The sequence below is a fragment of the Oratosquilla oratoria genome, unplaced genomic scaffold (genome assembly GCF_046742065.1).
Source record: "Oratosquilla oratoria isolate Oo_2021 unplaced genomic scaffold, ASM4674206v1 SCAFFOLD45, whole genome shotgun sequence".
NCBI classification, from domain to species: domain Eukaryota; kingdom Metazoa; phylum Arthropoda; class Malacostraca; order Stomatopoda; family Squillidae; genus Oratosquilla; species Oratosquilla oratoria.
The window spans coordinates 1,438,045-1,444,399 of record NW_027467710.1 but is presented as its reverse complement, the minus strand read 5'-3'; positions in this window follow the sequence as shown (position 1 = coordinate 1,444,399).

The following is a 6,355-nucleotide window of genomic DNA, read 5'->3' as shown; positions in this document are numbered from 1 at the left end:
CAAGTTCACTCTCAGTGCACTTGGTTAAACACAGCCATCCACACAAATGGGAGAGAGATAAACACAGTCATCTACATAAACGGGAGAGAGATAAACACAGCCATCTACATAAACGGGAGAGAGATAAACACAGCCATTTACATAAATGGAAGAGAAATAGACAGCCATCTACATAAACGGGAGAGAGATAAACACAGCCATCTACATAAACGGGAGAGAGATAAACACAGCCATCTACATAAACGGGAGAGAGATAAACACAGCCATTTACATAAATGGAAGAGAAATAGACAGCCATCTACATAAACGGGAGAGAGATAAACATAGTCATCTACATAAATGGGAGAGAGATAAACACAGCCATCTACATAAATGTTAGAGATAAACATAGCCATCTACATAAATGGGAGAGAGATAAACACAGCCATCTATATAAACGGGAGAGAGATAAACATAGTCATCTACATAAATGTTAGAGATAAACCCAGCCATCTGCATAAATGGGAGAGAGATAAACACAGCCATCTACATAAACGGGAGAGAAATAAACAAAGCAATCTACATAAATGTTAGAGATAAACACAGCCATCTACATAAATGTTAGAGATAAACACAGCCATCTACATAAATGTTAGAGATAAACACAGCCATCTACATAAATGTTAGAGATAAACACAGCCATCTACATAAATGGGAGAGAGATAAACACAGCCACCTACATAAACGGGAGAGAAATAAACAAAGCAATCTACATAAATGTTAGAGATAAACACAGACATCTACATAAATGGGAGAGAGATAAACACAGCCATCTACATAAATGTTAGAGATAAACACATTTATCTACATAAACGGGAGAGAAATAAACACGGCCATCTACATAAACGGGAGAGAAATAAGCACAGCCATCTACGGAAACGAGAAGAAGCCTATACATTGCATCAAGGTATATACGTATAGATAAAAGAGGAAGGTTGCTGAGTCGACATCCACATGTGTCAATGAAGAAGAAGTAAGCAATCCTCAGGAGTGAATATGGTGGCACACTGAGGTAATACTCGTAGGGTCCCGTCGACAAAAAGCCCGGGAGGTACTTAAAGTGAACGTCGTTATCATCATCATCATCATCATCATCATCATCATCATCATCATCATTTTCATCATCATCATCATCATTTTCATCATCATCATTTTCATCATCATCATCATCATCATCATCATCATCATCATCATCATCATCATCATCATCATCATCATTTTCATCATCATCATGTCTAGAAAAAGGTGTCCGGTCGATCTTTAGAGTCCAGTTCTTTTCTGGGTTCCTTCTTGACATGCGAATTCTGTCAAAATGGAATGCTCTCACGCACGCGTACACGCACACACACAGCCCACATATATGTAATATATTTTGGTGAATCTGGTCGCGGACTTAATAAAAGGATAAATGAACATAACAATAACGTAAAAGCCCATAGAACATCTAACTCCATAGTAATGCATGTGGATAAACATGGCCACCTTCCAGACTGAAACAACACAACCGTATTAAATAAAGGTTCATCCAAGAAACTAAGGAAGACAATTGAGGCAGCATACATTAACACTAATAACAACATTAACCATAGAGAAGGCTTTATATGTTTAGCAAAAGCCACAAGCTTATTAATAATAAAAGAATACGCAAATAAAATAACAAGCTCTCCGAAGCGTCCCATGAGATGACCCGTCCATGTAAGCATTATATACTGCTCAAGCATAAGCACAATTACAACAAATATAAGGTCAGCATAAAATTGTACTGGATACAATTTTGGCATATTCAATACTTTCGTGAATTTCTTTCTGAAGTCAAATATAGTTAATTTGGCTGCCTCCTCTTAGTCTAGGATAACTCATGGCTGATAATATATGATGTTCTGGCACTGAACATGAATTTTTATTTGGTGGATAATGATACGTACTTCCTAACATACTCTCCTGGTCTGACACATTTTATGGTATCAACCATTGCAGGTTCATTAGTCATATGACCTTTCTGTGTTCGTTTCTTCTCTCCAATGCCACTTGAAATGGGACACACCATGTTCAGTTTCTCCTTGTTTATAGGAACAAATGTATGATATTTCCGAGTTCCCTGAATAGCCACACTGTTGTGGAATTGATGTTCCATCAGTTGTTCTGCATCTTTCAAATCAGACGTGGTTACAATGAACATTTTTATAGTCTTGTTCAAGTTTTCTAGTGTAAGAATTTGCCTCTCTGCAAACTGACCCGAGCAGTAGCTCCCTTCACTGTTCTGCCAATCCCATCACAAAGGATTACAAAGGCGGAGCATAATAAATAAAATATGTAAATAAATACATAGGTATAGTTAAATAATAAACAAACAGGTAAATAATAAATGATAATAAATTGACATATAACTAATAATAAATGAGAATCAACCAAATAATGATAAACAAAGACAAATGATAACAAAACAAATAAACATATAATTACAGCATCTTGTTTGGGTGTTTATCAAAATTATTCTTAAAGCTTCGAACAGAACTACATTGCACTGCCTCTGCAGGAAGTTTATGCCATTCATTAACTATACAGTTGGTAAAGTTGTTTCTACCCACTTCCAAATTAAATTTATTTCCGGACAGTTTGAGACCATTGTTTCTTGTCGGATTCTTATTCAGTGTGAAAATTCTGTCACTTTTGATGTTGTCAATTCCCTTTAGAATTTTAAGGACTGTATCCAGTCACCTCTGAGTCTATGCTTTTTTAGGGAAAACAGATTCATGTGTTTCAGTTGACTTTCATATTATTTATTTTTGATATTTGGAATCAGTTTTGTGGCTCACCATTGTACTTTTTCCAATCTGTCAATGTCTTTAATGAGATTCGGTGACCATACAGAAATAGCATATTCCAAATATGGACGAACTATCAATTTATATAGCTTGTTATTGAGTGATGGACTTTTAAAATCACAAGATCGCGCAATTAGTCCTAGAATCTTATTTGCTTTCTCAGAGGCTGAAATACACTGCTTGGATAATTTGAGATCGTTAATGATAATTATGCCGAGATATTTTTCTCTACAGGTATTCACTTTTGTTAACGAATTTCCAAATAATTTGTAATCGTACTTACTGTTATTTTTACCTATGTGCATTACCTTGCATTTACTTTTGTTAAATTTCATTAACCACTTTTCAGACCATTGCTGTAATTTATCTAAATCTTCTTGAATATCTAATTGGTTTAAGTGATCATTTTATGCATCTTTGCCATGAGATGTACCAAAAAAAAAATGCCATTCACAAGACAAACCAAAATTTTCTTCATCCATCCGAAAAATAGTACAACTTTTTTCAGTTGTGGGCACTTGAATTTGACATAGCCCATAAGCTATTCTATAAATGAGTAAACCATTAGTGTTGTGTTTTAGTGATGGAGATAAGAAACAGTCAGTGAAAAGGTTAGGTTCTTGGTCTTCAGATGATCTATAATTATTAATAGGCGACAAAAGGGTGAACTGTACATTGTGAGTTGTCCCAGTGAAATCCCTTAGCAGCATCTTGGGCAATGAAAGAATAACCCTCTGAAAAATCACCTACTATAACTGCCTCCTTCAGAGGTGTACTGTTTTTTTCAACTGTTTTAAGTACTGTCATTGCTGCTGTGCAACAAAATGATGACAAACCATGCAGGATATTTTCTTGCTTAGTGATGGTAAGTAAAGTAAAAGCTCTTTTATCCATTATTCTCGTATCTGGCTCCTTCTTATAACTGGCATATTATTCATGAGGAAATAACAATTTTGTATAAAAATGTAAAAATTCGAAAAAATAAAATTTAAATTCCCGCGCCACTCCCGCCGCCGCCAGAGGTAGAGCGCATCTTTCCTGCCATCTTCCACAAATCCCGCCACTCCATCAGGCCCAATGCCTACTGTAACAAGACGCCTGATGTCAAGTGTGCGACTGTCTATTAGCAACTCTCTCAACACACAAACACATACCGACAGCAAAGGAAGGCAGTGATGGCTGAGTTGAAGGATATGCGTGGTAGTGCTAAGCTTAGCGTCACTGATGAAGCTCTTCAGGAGTGGATGGAGGTCGACAATGACGAAGCTATCACCCCCACACTAACTGACGAAGAAATCATTCAGGCAGTGATTGAGGAGAAGCATGGTAAGGAAACAGAGGCTGATAGTGAAGAGGAAGATGACCTAGAGCCAAGAATAACGTGGAAGGATGCCGCTAAAGGATTGGCAACATTTATCAAGTTTGCGGAGCAGTGGATGGGGACTCACAACGTGATGTCTCTTCACTGTCTTCAAAATGAATTTTTAATGCAGAGAGGCAAACATTCTAAACAAAGAGACATACGTGATTTCATGAAAATAAATAAAGATAAATAAATATGAATATACTGGTAAATAAATAAACAACAAAAGTGAAGCCATTGAATGAATTTTATTTAAGTACTCATGAATAAAGGCAATAAATGTATTTTTTTTAACATTCCTTCTCGTAACCGGGATTTCCCCTTTCCGGCACGTCTTTGGTCCCACTCGTGCCGGTTAAAAGAGCTTATACTGTATTCATGAAGTGGCTCCACTTTGTCTACCAATGTACAACAGTCAACGGTCACCCATTGCTTGCAAGATATTTCATTTGGAGCTGATTCAACATTGTCAAGCAAGTCGAGAAAGTTCAGAACACCTTCTTCTCTTGGGCAGTCTTTGCAAATTTGCATCATGCAAGCTTCTTTTTCTTTACTGCAGACACTATAATCCATAGGATCTTTGTATGAGTGACCTTATTTTCCCAATGCAGCCAACTGTAATTTTGGGTTCTGATGATGTGTACAGACACAGAGAGAACGGGTCCCACCACTACCAGCAAGCACACAACATGATGGCTGTAATTTACCAAATGTGGCAGGGTCAGAGGAGGGATTGAGGAAGCTGGTGGCAGAGTTTGGGAGAGTATGTGATAGAAGAAAGCTAAAGATAAATGTGGGTAAAAGTAAGGTGATGAGATGTACAAGGGGTGAAAGTGGCAGTAGACTGGAAGTGAACATTAAGGGAGAGCAACTGGAGGAAGTGGATAGTTTTAGATACTTGGGTGCAAGTGTAGCAGGAAAAGGTGGAGGTAGAATGTAGATTGAGAGAAGCGAGTAAATGCCTTGGTGGTTTAAAGAGTGTAATGAGGAATAGACATTTGGGAATGGATGCGAAGAGGAGACTGTATGAAGGAGTGATTGTGCCAACAGCACTGTATGGGGCAGAAACGTGGAATATAAGAGAAGAAGAGAGAAGGAGTTTGAATGTGTTTGAGATGAGGTGTCTGAGAAGTATGGTGGGGGTTACTAGGCTGGATAGAGTGAGAAATGAGGAGGAGAACAGGGGTGAAAAAGGATTTGGGAGATAGGGTTGATGAAAGAATATTAGGATGGTTTGGACACATGGAAAGAATGAGTGAAGAAAGACTAGTAAAAGAGGTATGGAAGGCAGATGTGGGGGGAGTGAACATGAGGGGACGTCCTAGGATGAGGTGGATGGATGGGGTGAAGGGGGCTTTGGGGAAGAGGGGAATGTCTGTTGAGGAAGGAAGGGAGAGGACGGAAGACAGAGGTGAGTGGAGAATGGTTGTATATGGATGATGTTGTGACTGCATGAGGAGGAATGGGCAGGATGGGTGGGTGGGTAGTATGTGTGAGTAAATTTTGACGCAGCCCGAAGGGATTTCTCCCCGTCCTCGCCTTATATGCAAAGGGGGACGGAGAGGGGGGGTCGCCGATTAAATGAAGCGGCCTTGCTGTGGATGTACTGTGTCTTGCGACACTGCTTTTGACCCAGGGCGGTGGGCAGGGTGCAGGGATGACCCGTCATCCAGGAGGTGCTCAGATGAGAGGAAGGGTGGGAGGGGTGTGGAGTGTATTTAGTGATGAAATGGGTGGGAGTGTTTTTATGCCTTTCCCTTTTTGGCTACCTCCCTTGGAAGGGGGAAAAAGCCTTGGTATATGTATGTATGTATCATTTTTATATAGTTCAAATATCTCTCTTAAATTCCCAAGAACCAGCTGCTTCTGCACCTTCAGCACTGGTGATTTTCACACAATCCTTTTGGCCAGGACACATATGACTAACCTCATCTGACTTATAGAATCTTCAAACTAAATCTTTGTGCTCTTCTGATGCCACTTTCCTTGCTCATGATTGGAATCTTTAGAAAGATTCCAAATTCTGATTTTAGTAAATGGCTCTCTCTCACCATATATGTTGTAGTTTGAAACAAAACAAACAAACAAAAATGTGGTTTCTTTAATTTAGTATAGGGAGAGAGTCAAT